This window comes from Maniola hyperantus, chromosome 11, assembly GCF_902806685.2.
Source record: "Maniola hyperantus chromosome 11, iAphHyp1.2, whole genome shotgun sequence".
NCBI classification, from domain to species: Eukaryota; Metazoa; Arthropoda; class Insecta; order Lepidoptera; family Nymphalidae; genus Maniola; species Maniola hyperantus.
In genome coordinates this window covers 6,495,561-6,513,445 of record NC_048546.1, presented here as the reverse complement: position 1 = coordinate 6,513,445, position 17,885 = coordinate 6,495,561, and the positions used below count along the sequence as shown (strand labels likewise).

Sequence of the window (17,885 nt, the reverse complement as noted above, 5' to 3'; positions counted from 1 at the left end):
TAGAAAGCAATATTTTTCCTATATCAGATGTACTTCAGTATTTTCATGGAGTTTCTATACCTTCACGGTGTAAATGACGTACCTGGGTCGAATATGGCCATCTTAAGGTTATGTGTTCCTATATATTTTTCATGTTTTTTAAGACTATAGCGGGCGAGTCAGGGTATTTATTTCATAGAGTACCTATTAAACTTTCTTAATATTGAAAAACATTAAATAGTTACAGATATTCATTACTTTTTTTTTATTCGAAAAATGGCCATATTTCTAATGGGGTAGGTTAATATGCCCATAGATATGGCCATATTTACTGAATGTATGAATAGTTACTATTTTTGAAATAACTGCATAAGCGTAATTAAATAAAAGAAATCGGTTTAGATAATATGTTTCTTATAAAGGGAAAAAAATTAGCCACATAGATTTCTAAGATCTAAATCCACGCGGAAGAAGTTGCGGGCAACAGATTTTAAGATATCATAATAATTGTTCCAGTAGTAAATATGATGCTAACAAAAGCATTGACTAAAATAATGCACCTCATAAAAGTTATCTACCAATTAAAAACTCATAAAAGTTATCTACTTGCCATTACTTTAATCATACAAAATAGTAGGTTCATAATGCCATTGCCATATAATTTTGACTTTATGAACGGAAAATTATGGGTGAGAAAATAAGTTAATCAGTCATACTGCTGTTATAATATTATGTTTATGGATGACTTAATAAGAAAGATTTAGCACTTTCAGTAGAAGAAAAGATACTTTTACGAGCCATAATAATATTTTAATGCTACCTTACCTATACACTGACTGGACCTATTTAAATACCTTTTTATCTCAAGCCCCATCATAAATAATTGAAAATTGATCTCGGTCAAAACCACTGCCTATTTGTTATTTGTGTTCTTCACCCCTTCTTTTAGAGCAAAAAAATGGTAGTAGATACTATGGTAGGTACTAGGTACTTTACAGACCTATACCCTCTAGGTCATGAACTTCTAAAATAAAATCATACTTTAATATTAGTAAAAGGTATTTTTGATAATTTTATAGAGATCAGTTATTACAAATTAATTAAATAAGTTGGATAGTATCCAACATAACCGTCCAAACTTGGAACAACGAACTTGATCCTCCCCTTTTATACCTAAGGTCATGTGTTGCCAAGAGTGAGCACACAATTTTACTTAAGTCCTTCAAACTCTGTGCCTGGGTAAAGACTAAAGAGCGAATAAACCGTACGTAATGAGTACAAGTCTCGCAAATTGCTAATGCGCGTGGCCATCATTTTAGTGACGTCAGCACTAGACTGTTTCGAGCTTGATGGTACTCGTATATTATTATTTCGGCTGACATCAAAATGACGTCATTTCGATGTTAGTGAGACATGGTTCCAGCGCAATAGCAATTTGCGGGACTTATATCGTGAAATAGTCACACGTAAGAAAAATCATTTATAAGTAAATTATGCACTTTATACCTACTGAAGCGGTGATAGCCTAGCGGTTAGGACATCCGCCTTCTAATCGAAGGTCGGAGGTTCGATCCCGGGCACGCACCTCTAACTTTTCGGAGTTATGTGCGTTTTAAGTAATTAAAATAATACCACTTGCTTTAACGGTGAAGGAAAACATCGTGAGGAAACCTGCATGCTTGAGAGTTCTCCATATAATGTTCCCAAAGGTGTGCGAAGTCTACCAATACCAATCCGCACATGGCCAGCGTGGTAGACTATGGCCAAAACCCTTCTCACTCTGAGAGGAGACCCGTGCTCTGTAGTGAGCCGGCGATGGGTTGATCATGATGATGATGATACCTACTTACTGTAAATTTTACAACCGTTATGAGCCATATTTCGATAATAATTTATAATGACTCAAAAATAGCCGTCTTCATCCCCGCGGGCAAGTAACACTTGAACCGCACCAGTCTGTCCAGCTGTCCCATAATATTTTTTATGCAGATTTAAATCAATTTTCAGATTACAAGTCGCGTAAAATCTCCTTTACCTTAGGGCTTGTTCGCTGGGAGCATTAAATTAAGTATCAGACGATCAGTGGTCGGTAAACGGTAGCGGATATAAAATGAACCTGAAAGTCTATTGCAAAAGAATTACACCCTTAAGCTGGTGTCTGGCGGGGGGGTTGCCACCATACTAAGTGTCTGGCAATGCATGCCGTTATTTTTAATACTATTCCGAAGAAAATAAAATAATTACACTTCATACTTTGACGTAAGATTTTTTACACGTTTGTTACCTGCTCCCAAAGCCACCATGATCCGAACTTCATAGTCACTGATCGTTCCAACTAGTGTTGGGGACAATACGCAGACATCTAAACTTACAGACTACTAAATTAAAAAGAGCAACCGCCGAGTTTCTTGCTGCTTCTTCTCGGTAGGAACGGCATTCCGAACCAGTGGTAAATTCAAACTACCTGACTATTCATAAGTACTTGTAAAAAGTTTACATGAATAATAAAAACATTCTATTCTATTCTATTCTACAGTTTTTAAAAATAACCAAGGTCTGGCGGTCGCTGGCTCTCCCTCTACATATAAGGGAATAATGCATTGCTAAGAGATATTGTAACAGTACATCCGACTGTCGCATAAGATGTTTTTATGCAGATTTGAATCAATTTTTCAAATTACAAGTCGCGTAAAATCACGGCTTGTTCGCTGGGAGCATTAAATTAAGTATCAGATGATCAGTGGTCGGTAAACGGTAGCGGCTACACGGAGCGAGCCGGGAGCCCGCGCCGCCCACTCGTGTGATTTATCCGATCGCTCCACCGCGTCCGCGCGATTTACTACCCGTTGAAATATCTGTAGATCCGTGACGAAATTTGCTTCCATTCCGTCGCATAAACTACTCAACGCCTGTTGGAATTCACCACTAATTTGTCTAAATACAAACGCAATGGCGTCTGTTAAGTGCCTTATAAAACGAATAAGTTAGTTTAAAATCTATTATTATTGACTTGGAGCTAAGAACATTATTCTATACAATCTTGTCTGTTTTGTCTTAGTAGTCTAGGTAGTCTTTTGTTAAGCTGAATTTGCTGAAACGATTCATACGTTATGAATTTTATGATTTTTAAGCCGTCTCATTTCTAATGAAATGGTAAAATTCTATACAGACTTTAATTCCGTACAATAAATAAATTCTAAGGCATTCTAAAAACCTATATCCATGTGCACGTAATCGCCCGCAAAAAAATCTTTAATTAATTTGCGAAGAATGACGTGTCATTTATCTACTCGTAAATCGGTTGAGCCAGTCAGTAGTTACAAGCGCAGATAGGAACGGCCATACATACATACATATATAAACACAGGTCAAATACATAACCCTCCTTTTGGCTTCGCCACAGTCGGGTAGTCACATCATCCCACTGTCGACTGAAAACTATCATTTACAAACCGGGGCTACACATGCAAGTTTCATCATGATCAACTCATCGCCAGCCCGCTACTGAGCACGGGTATGTTCTCAGAAGAGAAGCATTGAAAGCTTATAATCTCTCACACCTTCTCGGCTCTGCCCCGGCGCGGCGGCTTGAAATAAAACAAAAATGTTATCGTAGATAATATTGTGATTCCAAATCCTATGGTTAAGTTAGAATACCTAAATAGCAAAGTTACTTACTACCTACTTATATTGATATGCCTGGACTATTCAAAGCATATCCATAGAAGTAGGATTACCTACTATACTATATATGAAACTTGAACTATAGTGTTAATGATTTAATTTCGTTGATGAAACAAATTTAAGAGAGAAGAAAGATTAATTATTTATGATGCGACACCGAATAATTTATTATTGATTTTATGCGCCTTAAGTATAATAATATGATCTTCAATAAATTTTTGTCAACTAATAATTATGGTCCAACTTTTAATGAAAGTTCAACACGACAACTTTATTTAGAAAGAAAAGTTAAATAAAAAATGTGTGCCTATAATAGGTAATGAAGGTATGTATGGAAATTGAGTTCAGACATATTTTTTAAATATTCTTCATCTTTAGTATTTATCTTTAAAATCTTCATTTAAACACGTCAGTATGTTACTGTAAGTAAGTATTTGATAATACGCGGACGTACATTGTAAAAGCTTTCCTTAATGAAACTGATTGTTGTTATGGCAACAGAAAACGTTCCAAGTGAACCGCAAACAGCTCTTTACCTAGCCACTGTCATCAAAATAGCTGTGGGGGCCAGTGGCGTAGCTACCCAGGGGCTAGGCGGGGCAGTGCCCCGGGGCCCTCAAGCTCAAGGGGCCCTCGAATCCTTTCCAGAAGATTTCAATCGAACTAATTTTTGAAAATTGCTCCTATTTTCAAAATAAATGTGACAGGTTGTAGCCCGACTTTATTCGAAAATTATACCTAGGGAATTCCCCTAAATTCTTTATGTGGGTTGGCAGTGTTTTCAATTTGACGGACAGCGATATGTGCGTTTTATTATTCATCGATGTGCGTTTTATTGTGAGTTCGAGTCAAGATTTTTTTTTTGAGAACGGTTATAAATTAATGCTATATCAGGTGTAAGTAAGTTAATGTCAATTGACTTTTTAGTACTGGCACATTATAGTGGTTCAATTTTATTTGATTTTAATACCACGCATTGATGTCCGTTACGTCAATAAAGGGGCCCCCATTCTTTGATTTGCCCCAGGGCCCCTAGTTACCTAGCTACGCCACTGGTGGGGGCATTTACTACCACAATAGGAGAGTTAACCTCTAGCTTTCTTTACGTTAACGTAAAGTTTTTGAAGTCGGCTAATAACAGTAGGTACTATACTTACTTGTACAGTGTATGGACGCCTTATAAAATCCACCAGCAAAAAGCACAATGCTTACCATCTGATTGCAAGTCGAATAACAATGCGCATAAATCGCAAGCAAGGCTAATATCGCAACACCAGCTTTGCAGCTTTCCTCCAGCTCATACTCTTGTCAGCCCGCGGAAATAAAACTACGGTAAGCTCCTGAGTCCTGACATTACCATACCCGTTGCTTTATAATGATCGCACATTATACACTAACCCGCCGTGCCGCATAATTTTTTTTGCCCATATCAGAAATTAAGTAAAAAAATCATAATTCAATTTTTTTTCATTTGCAGAGACAGTTCTTACCATGAAATGTTACTGTATTATTTTCCAGTAGAAATGTTTTTGAGGTAAGAGTTTATATTATTTATGTCAGTTTATGTCTATTACGATTAATCTATTTTATAAAAGTATCATCTTAACCAACTTCTTAAAGACTTTTTTCTTAGCTGCAATAAGGAGTAGTAGTAGGGTAGGAGTTATGTTATTATTTTTCAGTTTTTCACTTGAAAATTCTTAGGAAACTCAACCAGCTGCACTATAATATGACGCCTAACCTAGAGGATTTAGTGGTAGTCAAATTCTTAGGAGTGCATTTCATTGATTCAACGTGATAGTGACGACGCGTACTGTGTTGAAAAATGATATTCTACAGGATATAATTTCGGAGAGTGTGCCCAAAACTTTTTGACCTGGTTCCTCCTTCATCTTTCTACTATCGTACCGCAAGGCATCGCCAAGGCAAGGTACACCCGTGCACCTGTACGTACCTAGTCGAAATCCCACGGACACGTACGAAGCGATTTGTCTCTTTGTTTTTAATTCGAACCGCTAGAATATAAAACGCCCTTCCAGCATCAGTTTTCCTCTAATTTTAATATGGGTACCTTCAAGGCAATAAAGTGAATATGCATCTTCTGAGTGAGCGCGCTCCATCTTATAGGCTGCATCATTACGTATGCCAGAAGGTCTGATTGCAGCCAATCGCTAGTCCATGAATTAACAAAAAATTCACAAGGATTTGAACAAATTCGTTGCCTGCGTTCGTTACGCATAAAATATGTGCGATCAGCTTTGTTTATGAGCATCCATAGTATTTAGGCGCCCACTCAGCCATTCAGTAACCATATAAATTTATCACTACCACGGATTATTGCTTATTGGTTCATATTGCGTCCAGTGTGTTAAGATAATCGCGAAAATGATTTGCGACCTCATACTATATCGTTTGAAAAACGAATAACAGCCTTTTTTATTTAGGGTGGATTCTCGAATGTAATAAAATCAATAAGTGAATATTTTTCTACCCCTTTAATTTTTTTACATTTCCAGGAGAGTTACTCAATATGATGATTATAGAGAAGAACACGACACAGCCGCTTCGCTAACCCGGTGCGGGATAGCGCGGGGGTGTGCGGGGCGCATGCAGGGCGTCCCCCCCCCCCCCCCCCCCCCCGCCTCATGAGATGGCATACCCCGATTGCCATCTCAACCTGTCGAGTACTAAATCATTATCATCAGTCAATTGAATAAACAAGCTGATTCTCGCGACTTTGGCCGTGTGGATTTAGATTTTGGGACGATACCGATCGAATTTCTCAAAATACTTACAATCCTCCAAAGCAAACTTACACGCATAGAAAAATCCTCTAGGTCTAACATGCGTTGCATGTGAGTCAGCCGACTGTTTTAAATCCATACTTCCATACTAATACTTATTATAAATGCGAAAGTGTGTCAGTCTGTCGGTCTGCTAGCTTTAACGGCCCAGCCGTTCAGCCGATTTTGATGAAATTTCGTATTGAGTTAGTTTACATCTAGGGGAAACCCATAAGCTACTTTTTATCCCTGAAAATTAAACAGTTCCCACGGGATTTTTAAAACCCTAAATCCACGCGGACGAAGTCGCAGGCATCATCTAGTTAGTATTGTAGGTATAAAATAGAAAACAAGCTATTATCCCAAACTTTTAGAAAATAAGATCTTCCATCCAGGAACTGATGAACTGGTATTTGTAATCACCGTCTACCTAACACACAGCTTATTAAATTCGAGGAAGTAAATATCGTGAGAGGCAGTATGAAACCACAATAAGCTCCATAACATCTTGAACTATTATCTTTCAATAGAGTTGCGCAGCGCGACTTATCAAGCAATTAAATCGACATTCAGAAGCCGATGCGGCTTTAATTCCCTGCGTGCACGCTACGCCAACAAACACTTTATAAGGCCACTACACGTTTGGCCCATAGGTATATTATTCAATCACCAAGTCTCTTGCTGGTTGTTCTCAGTAGAAAATTCATTCCGAACCAGAGATAGATTCACTTGACGCCTCTAAAGCACTTGTAAAAACTTCATCATCGTGATCAACCCATCGCCGGCTCATTGCAAAGCACTGGTCTCCTCTCAGTCTCAGAGTGAAAAGGGTTTAGCCATAGTCTACCACGCTGGCTATGTGTGGATTGGTAGACTTCACACACCTTTGAGAACATTGTGGATAACTTTCAGGCATGCAGGTTTCCTCGCGATGTTTTCCTTCACCGTTAAAGCAAGTGATATTTAATTACTTAAAACGCTCATAACTCCGAAATGTTAGAGGTGCGTGCCTGGGATCGAACCCCTGACCTCCGATTAGAAGGCGGACGTCCTAACCACTAGGCTATCACAGCTTACGTACTTTGTAAAAACTTATTTATATAAAAAATCTTTCTATTTTTATTTAGATAATGGTTCAAGTGTCTATTTGACCTAAGAGTTTGTGGACCACACATTGAGAGATCCGGACCCGACAGCCGACAAGACGGAAACTGGATCTCATACTTACCACAGCCGACATAAACCAGTGACTATACACCAGTGTCACCAATGTAAGGGCCACTGATACCAACGCAAGGGCCAACGTGAAGAAGGGCCATACAATGACTCGGATATATGACAAATAACGTTTTGATTGGGCACTCATCTAGCAAATGCTTCGTAAGCTTCTCGATAACGCACAGGGGCAGCACTTCATTTTATTGTAGTTTATCAATGTTTTGTAAACTTTTTACGATTTCGTGATATAAAAGTACAGAATAATGAACATAAACATGACAAATTACGTTTTGATTGGACATCTACGCGTTGTAAATAATATACTTATCACTAGAATTTTAAAGCTGCTTTTTATTATTTTTCATTGACATCTATTTTTGTTTCAACGTAAATTTAAGATGAGCTTTTCTATACCACGATATGGCCTGGAATGTCGTAGTTATAACGAATTAAAAATCTCTATCTGTCTTGTTCATATAACACCTTACTAAACGGTTACGAACTTACGATTAGGCTCTACATCCTACAAGACCAAAGCCAATCAGACAGACAGACGTCGAGTAGTTTGCAAAAGTGATTGTTACTTTTGAGAAGTCTAAAAAACATACTTTTGACTTTTTTTGTAGTATAAACAATGATTTTCAAACCAAACAGTTGAAACGTTGACGTTGAAGTCGCGGGCATCAGCTAGTAAATTATAACTCATAATATTTCTATGATTAGGTATACTTCGGTACTAAATACTAATACCTTTATCCATACACAAACACTTAAAATGAATTCCTGACAAATAACGTTTCGGTTGGACACTTAACTAACAAATGCTTTGTACCTATAGATAAGCTTTACCGTCGCACTCAGATGCTACAAGCATCCTCATCACCAACCCATAGTCGGCTCACTACTGAGGACGGATCTATTCTCAGAATGGGAATGGTTTGACTGCGCTGGCCAAGTATGGGTTGACAGACTTCACACAGTTTTGAGAACTTTATGGAGAACTCTCTGGCATAGGTACAGATTCCCCCAAGAGTTTTTCTTTAGTAGCTTACCTAAAGTACACATTAGAGTCGAAGAGGATCGAACCCAGGAATTTCCGAATAGGAAGCTGACGTCTTTACCACTAGGCTATTACTATGATACATTCAGTTCACTGTTTACCTCCACTATTATTGTCATTATTTCGTTTGAATTTACACCATTTCATTTAACCTTACGATCACGCACTCATCCGATCTGAATCCGTGAAAATACGGATATAAAAAACGTTATATTATGTCATAAGCTACAATGTTCTATGACACAAATAGTTCTAGGACTACTTCAGAACGTGTTTTCAAGGACTCAGATCGGATGAGTGCGTAACTGCCCTGAAATGGTATTCATAGGTATAAAAAATACTATCTATACTTAGCTCAGAGTAAATATTGCTTCATTATCATCATGATCAACCCATGGCCGGCTCACTACAGAGCACGGGTCTCCTCCCAGAGTGAGAAGGGTTTTGGCCATTCTACCACGCTGTCCAAGTGCGGATTGGCAGACTTCACACACCTTTGAGAACATTATGGAGAACTCTCAGGCATGCAGGTTTCCTCACAATGTTTTCCTTCACCGTTAAAGATAGTGATATTTTAATTACTTAAAAACGCACATAATTCCGAAAAGTTAGAGGTGCGTGCCCGGGATCGAACTCCCGACCTCTGATTGGAAGGCGGACGTCCTAACCACTAGGCTACCACAGCTTTTTGCTTACTCTGAGCTAAATGTTGTATAAAAGCAGGCGTTGTTTTGCGGAAGTCTATGATATACAATGAACTAAAAGCTTAATTTGCTATAATCCGCTGAAACGTAGCGTTGTTTCAGCAGATTATAGCAAATTAAGCTTTTAATTCATTGTACTCTGAGCTACTTATATTTATTACTTTGAATTTTCAAACTAAACCAATCTGACTCCTTTATAGTAGGTTTCCAAATTAAAAAACGTGACAACAGAGTTACGTAACTCTGATGTCACGTTTCACATTTTTTGACTTGAAATCTAAACTCCAACTCTAATTTCAAATTCCGAAGGTATGCAATATACTATTTTTAACCAGATCAGTTAACCCTTATTGGAGACATTGAACCTGCTCTATCCAACTAGTTAAGTTGGTCGTATTTTCGAAATCGGTTCAATATTAATATTCATATCGTATCATAATGGAAACCAGTCTATAAGAATGATGTAGTCATCCGCATCGTTATTACATCCAGTAATGAACAGTGTGATGAACTTTCATATCGGATCAAAGGTGGGCCCTGACATTTTAAGCCACTCGATATATCACAATATAATATAACCTACTAGAGGTGGACCTTTTTACAAGTAGCACGTGAAAAATCACGTGAACGTGAAAACCTTTTTCATATTATTTAACACTTGCTAAGTAGCTTGTAAAAATCAGGAAGCAAAATCTCAAAAAAATATGAAAACCATTACACTGAATTAATCCCTCTTTATTGTTTAAATTTCAACCAGAACTAAGACACTAAAGGGCATGCGTGTGAGAACACTCGCATCGCCGCGTGTTAGAAATCGAAAAACCCCTATTTAAATTAATGTACCAAACAATCGTTTGCTATGTTTTCCGGAAACAGAATTTTGGCACTTGCACTCTTATGTATGAAAATTCACTTTCCATGAAAATCCACCTGGGAACCCCCAAAGCTGATCATAATTCCTATAGCAAACGATTATAGGTAAGTGCGAAAACTTTCCATGGAAATAACTGAAGAAAAATAATTATTTTACGAATTGAACATGATTTAAGAGTAGTAATAATACCCATCTCTATAATCTACCGTCTTCACTAGACTGTCCTAATTCACAGAGGCTTATGATAATCTCGATTTCGTATCACAAAAAGAAGGCCTCTTAAATCAAATAACAACAAGTCACTTAACAAAAGTTCATACGCTTCGATTGCGCTCTTCACAATCTTCTCATCCAATTACTATCGGTTTGTCAATGTATTGCATATAAAGTTGGTAGGTATGTATTTACAAAAATAATTCAGTTTACATTGCAAATTATGGTACGTTCAAGTGAGTCATTTTATTATTAACTAGCGACCCGCCCCGGCTTCGCATGGGTGCATTGTAGATACTAATGTGGTGTCAGTGAGATTTAAATTTTCCTAGAGATCTCTAATTTTATAGACTTAAACTATACCTATAAACCTTCCTCTTAAATCACTCTATCTATTGGTGAAAACCGCATTAAAATCCGTTGCGTAGTTTAAAAGATCTACGCGTTCATACATACATACATACAGACAGCGGGAAGCGACTTTATTTTACTTGTATACTAAGTATGTAAAGACTAGATGGTGCCCGCGCCTTCCCATGGGAACTCTTTCGGGATAAAAAGTGGTCTATATCCGTCTTCGTTATGCAAGCTACCTCTCTATACCAAATTTTGTCAAAATCGTAATGTAAAAAGTTAAGCGGATGAGCCGAGAAAAGTTACAGATAGACACGCTTTCGCATTTACAATAATATTATAGTACTTACGGACTGTGTAGGTACATAATTATTTACTCACTACCGTTTTCTTAATTAAACCAAGTAGGGAAGTACTTACCTACCGTATCGTGAAAATATCTTTCGCGGCTTTATTTTTAAGAAAATTGCGAAAAACTATAGAAATTATTCGAAAAGTTTAAAGGCCTACTTAGCTTGCCTTCAAGAATAAAATAAATACATATTATTATTTAGAATCGAAAAGTGCACATCCAATTCAAAAGCCAATAAAATTGTATGTTTGAGCACTTTTACGTAAGCAATTTATTGAACTTTAGAGTTTTTTGAGCTTGTGCTCTCAATAGTAAGTTGTAGGTATAAGTACCTACATACAATTATTATTTTATTATTAAAAAAAAAAAAAAAAATTTTTGATGTTATCAAAATCTTTATAGAAGTGCCTGTTACTAAGCACTTAAAGTAAACCTAAATATACACGATGAATTGTGTAACCCTCTTTCAAAGTATATTGAAAAATGTCCAGTCATTGTAAAATGAGTAGTGAATAATATGTCGTTCGATTTCGGGTTAAGTGTCAGACAAACTCGTCCGGGACGGGGCGTGTTCGGAAACAGACTCTTAAATATTCATGGTGGCGACAAAACGCTTTTCATCGGTCCTGATACGGCCACCCGACGTGCGAGTTATGGTCTATGGTCCCGGACACGACGCGCAGCGGTACATCCTCTTGTATAAATCTACGAGTAGTCTGTAAGCGAAGTTTTTTAATGGTCTACTGTACAGACGTAGCGTAGAAGCTATAATTGTGCACTAGCTAATACAACGCCACAGCGTTTGGCACGTTGTCGGACCATAAGCGCACTACCGCCGCGCCGTTGCGTTTTGTATGTTTTAGCTCTGTATCTATATCTAATCCGCCTGCTCCTTTGCTTGTTTTTTTTTAAATACAGCAACGTTGATTTTTGAATTTACTGACATTTTGAACAAATAGGTAGGTTCTTATAGGTATAATATTATGAAAATGACGAAATTCTTTTCCCTCTAAACCTACTCGTAATGAAACGGTATTTTGTTCCCAAACATATATTACTCATTCATCAAGTAGACAGTAATGAAACTCAGTTTTACGACTCTATTCTGGGACACAATTTTCTTTCACTCTTTCGCTCGGTAACTTATAAAGTCGTGCTGGGCGAATCATGATTATTGTGCGACAGCGGCGACCAAGTCGGGGATATTCATGAGTCTGTGGTTATACCGTCTTCATTGGATCTTAACCAGGTTGGCTTTATTTTGCCCAATAATTTTATTCAATGCAGTTATTACGTGTTATGTATGCGTGTTATTATCACGTTCCCACACTTGTTACTGCATACCTAATGTTTTTTAGGGTTCCCTACCCGAAGAGTGCCAACGGAGCTCGATTATGTAAATGTAGTATCTCGTGAACCGTAATAGGCAGAATAGAAATTTGAGTTTTGAAAATTGAAAACAGAGTGTGTATTTCAATTGCCGCTATAACAACATGTAATAAAAAAATTAAAATGGCCGCCATGTAAATGAAAGAAAAATAGAAAATAAGTACATAATCTTGTGCCAAATTCTTCGTGTGCTAGGTTTATTAAAATTTAAAAAAGTTCACAGTGCCTATTATTAAAATAGAATTAGGCAAATTTTTTTTTAAATTAAACTTTTATGGCCTTCTTTCCTGGAGAAAAACCAGCAAGTAACTTGATGGTTGCACTTCTTTTCTTTTTAAAATTTTCTACAGCGATGGTAAAGATATTATTGTTAGGGTTTCGTGAGTTTGTGGTTACATCACATAAAAAAATTAAATTATGATCGTAAATTAATAATTATTTCAAATTTTCGAAGTAAGATAACTATATCAAGTGGGGTATCATATGAAAGATCTTTACTTGTATATTCTGAAACAGATTTTTATTTATTTTTATAGTTTTGAATTATCGTGCAAAATGTCGAAAAATACGACTGTAGTACGGAACCCTCGTTGCGCGAACCTAACTTCGCCGGTTTTTTTTATATAGTTTAGTTTACACAACAAATTTCTAAAGCTGATGTCAATTTCACAGTTCTCACAATAAATCACGAAGTCAAAGGTCACCGCCTAATTGCGCGGTGTTATCGACATATCGGAGCGCTCCGGGAGATAGAATTTATCAATAACATATAATTAAAATTATTTAGGCGGACCATCAATTTAAGATTTGTTCTTTTACGATCTGAAAGAGTAGGACCAAGCGATCGATTTTATTTATTGAAAAATAAAGTAAGTAGAGGTATGGTTGGATCCTAAAATTGTTAAATATTAAAATTAAGGTGACGTAGGTAGGTACCTATCTATCACCTGACACCTCATTTCTATTAACTTGTAAAAAACTATTGACATTCAAAAAGAGTGCAGTAGGTATTCCTACCTATACTTAAAACTATTTTGATTTGATTTTATGTAGAAAGGATAAACAGACGTTAAACCACGATTCTTGGAGTTTTAGGTTTTTCTAACATCTAATAAAAGTTTTTTCAGAAATGCCACAGGCCGAGCAAAGCCGAGGCGGATCAGTTGGTAATTTATGATTGAACACTACTGCCTAATAAATAATGCAGTTCCATCAGACACCAGCAAGGACAAAGAAAGGTACGCAAGTTACCTACTTTACTTACGCAGACATGAAGTAAATTAGCTCTACGCAGCCAAAGTTGCGAGTTAAGCCGCGATTACACCTTTCTTGTTTTGTTTTATTGTTCACAGAATATTAAAATACATACAATAAACTACATAGACCGCCATCCTCTACAAACTTTAAAAGTTTATGTGAGGATGGCCAGTTTGCGTTATACCTGTAAGTTCTACTTACGTAATTATTTTAGAAGATTTTTTTTTATGTAAATGTTCTTATAAATGTTTACAGTGGGAGTCTGTGTTACATTAGTAAATTTGTCATAAGTTAATCATTGTAAGCTACTTACGTGAGTTAAACTTACAAATTTACAAGCTACTTTTAAGAGTAAAACTTACAGATGTAATCGCGGCCTCAAGTCCTACCCAGTAAAACACCATGTTCACTAATGGCGCATAGCAGAACAAGCCATTTTCATCGTGTCCCCGAGGCGAATTATTACATATTCACCGCAAGAGGTCCATGCCCGTCATTAGCCGGGACATTTTTATTCCTCTCTCTTTAATTTCCGTCAGTGGACATAAATGATGGCGCTAGTACTGCGGCAGCGCCGCAGGGACGCTGAAGTCATAGGCATACCGTAAATGTCATAGACTAAAAACCGGCCAAGTGCGAGTCCGACTTGCGCACTGAGAGTTCCGTACTACAGTCCTATATTTTCGACATTTTGCACGATACATCAAAAACTATTATGCATAAAAATAAATAAAAATCTGTTTTAGAATGTACAGATAATAAATGTTGTCTTTGCCGATTTACTCGTAATAACTACTCTATAAAACATGTAGAACATTAAAAACTTTGCTGTTCTATCTCGATAATATTCTATTTTGTTTTTTATTAAATAGCTGTTAAACATCACGTCATCTTAATAAAACCGAGTTAGTACAATATACAATCGATATCATTTAGTAGAACTTAGAAGTGTTCATCTCAAGCCGTTTGACAAAAGACATCGACACTAAAGGGAACCGCTACCGTCTGCCGCTCACCGACGCTATCTCAAAGGGCTATAATGATCTGAATGTAAGCAGATAAAACGTTCTAAACAACGCGGAGTGGCGAAGTGCATTTACAGCTTCATTGTAAGGTTCAACAGTAAGCTATCTGATAACATGGCACTAAGTGGCCGGGCGCTCGCTACGTCCGATCGCTTGATGAATTATACAAACACCAATCAGTTAATTATTTTATTCACGTCGCTCAACTTCTTATCTGTCTTTGTGTTCGACATAATTGATATGTTAAGTCGATGGAACAATCGGGCCGTCAAGTCGGAGATATAGGCTTCGCGTACGCTTCTTCAGAGAATCAAAAGGACCGCTCGGTGTCCGATCAGACTATTTTACGTCTCTCGCGACACAAAGACGTGTTTAAACATAATACGTCATACGTTGCAGACTGTTATGTTAGCCTATTGATGTCCTTATTAAGCATCAAACCATGTCCTAATATGGACAACTTGCTGTCACACAATTTTTATATAGTCGGTTTACATATCAATTTTTTACATAAATTATTCCAAGTTTAAAGCCAACTTGGATAGCCATATACATTTGTTAAGAACCAATGAGCAATTAACTATTTTTAATATTATAACCCGCTTTATCAATAAGGAAATAATGCCAAACTAAGTAGTCAGAGAAACACAGGACCTTTTTTGGTGCTATCCGGGTCTGTAAATAAAAAGTATTTATGGTGTCGGATGTTGTACGTATACAAACTCTGCAATCAATCTTTTTCATTGGAAATTACCTATTTTGACTGGCCAGCTGTAGCCGATAATATGTAGGTAACAATTATGTTCGTCCCTTATAAGTATCATATCACTTAGGTTACTTAGTTAAATATTTTATTATAGGCTTATTATCTTTTTGTTAGTAATTAGGCACAATAAGACAGAATAATAGAATAAAAAAACTATCAATTCCAAACAGATGCTTAGTTCTGTCAATTAGATGCTGATGATTAGTATCAAAAATTACCTTGACGCAGGCGCTATAAATTGTAGAATTATTAAATTATGTCATAATTCATTTACGTGCAAATCCATTGCAAATCACTCTGCGTGAATAGCGTCAGTGAAGCCTGAAAGGCGTGAAAATAAGCAATAACTTATCGCTTATTTTCGCAAGATCAGTGGATACAAAATCAGCTTGTACCTACTTACATCAATTATAGTACATCAATTACTAACTCATACCTATAACTTAGGTAGGTACTACTAACATCTATCTTCCGGATAAAGTTACAAGTTGTGTCGTACTGATCCTAATGTTGATAAAATAAACAACTTTAACTGTTCTTATAAGTGTATACCTCTTAATGAGTTTCGTATGATTGTAAAAATCATGTTAGCTTTGGATAATTGCCAGTTGGGCATAATTAAGAAGTGGCGCACGCGCTGACACCGGTAGTCGTAAACATTCCGCATCGGATTTATTTGCCTCTATATTCTATAAGATGGGGCAATCAAGTCATACCCTGCTAAAGCCGCAAGTAGTACTATTATATTATTCTGCGCCGCAAGTAACATTGATGTTCCAGCTGAATTACAAGTTGTACCTAAGTTGTGTCGCACTGAACGGTAAACCTACCTAATGTTGACAAAAAAATAGTTTAACTGTCCTGATAAATGTATACCTACCTTTAATAAGTTCCGTATGGTTGTAAAAATCGTGTTAGGTTTGGATAATTGCCATTTGAGCATAATTAATAAGTGGCGCACGCGCTGACACCGGCAGTCGTAAACATTCCGCGTCGGATTTATTTGCCTCTATAAGATGGGGCAATTAAGTCATACCCTTTTAAAGTGCCTCTGCCTGAGCCGTCCGAACGACTTAACTTATCTGAAATGCATAGGATTGAATTATTAGTAGCAATTAAAGACGTCTCAAAATATGTGTTATCAATATTTTAATACAGTAGCTGCTTATATATTTAAATTTTATGTACGCGTGACTGAGTTCATTATAGAAATATTCTCGGCGTCAATATGGTAATGAGGGTCTTTAGATTATGTGCTCAATGATTACGTTACAGTTTTTGAAGTGAAAACTTCTTTAGGCGGGTTGAGCAATTTTCGGATGCAATGGATAAAAACTTCGAGTCGCGTCATCGACATGCTAATGTTACTAAAGCTCAGAGTACCGCTACCGATAGATGTAAAAACTAAAGTAAACATTACTTTATTATATAACTATAATAGTTTTAATTTAGTAATTTTATGAAATAGTAATGTTAGATAGATACTACCTACAACGAATTTGAAAATCAAAAAAAGACCACTGTTATGGTTTCCATATTTTTTTTATATTTTCGCAGGTTTTTTTTTCGAAATTAAGTAGTTCCTACCTATTTTCTGACTATGCGAGTAAGTTACACGCCGAGTCAATATATGTAAGTAAATTGTAATTTCGGTTTATCTCCCCAAGCCGCATTTCCGTATTAAAATTCTAATTTGATCAAGTAGATATAAGAATGTATAAGAAAACCCGCTTCTACCGTAGGATAGACTCAAGTTTATATTTCACAAATATAATAAGTATATCAGCTATATCGCTCTACAAAAGCTCGATATAGATAATTTAATTGGATGTTGCAATCACAAGAATTACCGGAATATCTAAAATGAGTCACTATTTTATAAACTTAATACTTATTTCAAAAATACTACCAAATAAAATCATCTGTTTCATCATACAAGGCCAAGTATGATCCAAAAAGTTAAAAATGCAATTATTTATATAATTTTATAGATGTTTTCTCTAATTTTACGATATCCAGTTTCATACATAATATTATTTATAATGTAACTTTACTGCTAACAAAGATTTTTAAAAAACTAATAAACGTTAAAAGTTAAAACGTAGTACAGTGAAAATAATTCGGAGAGAGCACTCTATTTCCTAATCTTCATAAAGCCTTCAAAAGCTATGACGGTGATATCAAAAAATATCCGAATCACACTTCGATGGTCCGATAGCTCACACCA

The 17,885-nt window shown here is 36.5% G+C and overlaps 1 protein-coding gene across 1 annotated transcript in view; it reads left to right on the top strand.

Moving 5' to 3' along the window:
- The first annotated feature begins 1,430 nt into the window (after positions 1–1,430).
- Cul5 (cullin 5) overlaps positions 1,431–17,885 on the top strand; it is a 192,022-nt gene continuing 175,567 nt past the window's right edge. The window contains exon 1 of the mRNA XM_069501822.1: positions 1,431–1,442. The gene's annotated coding sequence lies outside the window, so the exon portion shown is untranslated. The remainder of the gene's footprint in view (positions 1,443–17,885) is intronic.